At 62.5% G+C, this 1297-nt stretch overlaps 1 pseudogene across 1 annotated transcript; it reads left to right on the top strand.

The window, feature by feature from the left end:
• The first annotated feature begins 543 nt into the window (after window positions 1–543).
• On the top strand, window positions 544–1297 carry LOC100284126 (peptidyl-prolyl cis-trans isomerase; annotated as a pseudogene). The gene is made up of 2 exons (NR_148408.1): window positions 544–1112; window positions 1208–1297. The product of NR_148408.1 is annotated as a peptidyl-prolyl cis-trans isomerase (transcript).

The raw sequence follows: 1297 nt of genomic DNA, 5'->3' as shown, positions 1-1297 counted from the left end.
CCGGACACGGCAACCGCCGCATCGAGCGGGCGCCTCTTGGGGGGAGCGTGATGGCGACGGCGACGAGAGGGCTGCCTGCTTGTAGCGTGGTCGACGCGGTCCAGTCAGTCCAGGGGATCGATCGGAGGCCACCGCGCGCAGAGCAGTATGGCACGGAATGAACCAACCCCCCACGCGAGGATTTTGACTTTTCCAACAACCGACGTGCACGCGCTTCGCCGGCTCTCAGTCCCAGGCTGGCATCTGATCGATCGGATTAAGGCGTAATGGGATCGGTTAGTGCCGAGTGGCTCAACAATGGACAGCACAAACAGACATCCGTGAACTTGGGCGCGAGATCAATTAGACTGCTTCATCAGTTCATCTTCAGACCTTCTCAAGGGAGCGTCAATGTTGTGATTTGGCCGACCGTTGACCAGGCCGCGACGAGCCCCAAATCTCTATAACTATTAAGACCCAAATGTAGACTGCCCCCGCCCGCTACCGCACGGCTCCCGCGTGAAACGCCCGCAGCACACACTACGCGAATCCCGCCGCGAAACGCTCGCCTGCCTACGCCGCGAATCCTGCCGCTACCGCACGCCCGCCCGCGAGAACCGCCTCCGCAACACCCTTCCCCAAACCCATTCTCCCCACGCGCGGCGCCTCCGCAACAGCAACCGCCGCGCCCGAGCCCAAACCCAAACCCAACCATGGCGTGCATGCCGGCTGTGTCTGCCCCCTCCGTCCTCGCGCCGGCCCCGGCGTCGACCCGCACCCACCTCTGCTACTCAACGGAAATGCGACGCGGCGCGCTCTCCCTCCGTCCCGCCCGCGCTATCCCCACGTTGAGGCTCGGCGGCCACCGCGACGCCCGTGGCGCTGTCGTCGTCCGCGCCACTGTGGCAGAGGTATTTGTGGCTACGGGCACCTACAGCGCTCCCCGAGGCCAAGCGCGTTGTGACAGACTGCCGGTGTTTCGCTGCAGGGAGCCGTGGAGCTGCAGGCCAAGGTGACGAGCAAGTGCTTCTTCGACGTGGAGGTCGGCGGGGAGCCTGCGGGCCGCATCGTCATCGGGCTCTTCGGAGAGGTCGTACCTAAGACCGTCGACAACTTCCGTGCGCTCTGCACTGGTGCGTACGCTATGGATTGAATTTGAATCAGCGCTGGTCACAATAGTTTTACGAGTCGAATTTACCGAGCATTGCTGCTCTTTTGGTTGCGGCAGGTGAGAAAGGGTACGGCTACAAGGGCTGCTCCTTCCACCGGATCATCAAGGACTTTATGATTCAAGGCGGGGACTTCCAGCAAAACAATG

Source organism: Zea mays, chromosome 1 (assembly GCF_902167145.1).
Source record: "Zea mays cultivar B73 chromosome 1, Zm-B73-REFERENCE-NAM-5.0, whole genome shotgun sequence".
Taxonomy (NCBI): domain Eukaryota; kingdom Viridiplantae; phylum Streptophyta; class Magnoliopsida; order Poales; family Poaceae; genus Zea; species Zea mays.
Note: the sequence above shows the minus strand (reverse complement) of the source record. Positions and strands in the feature narration are given on the sequence as shown.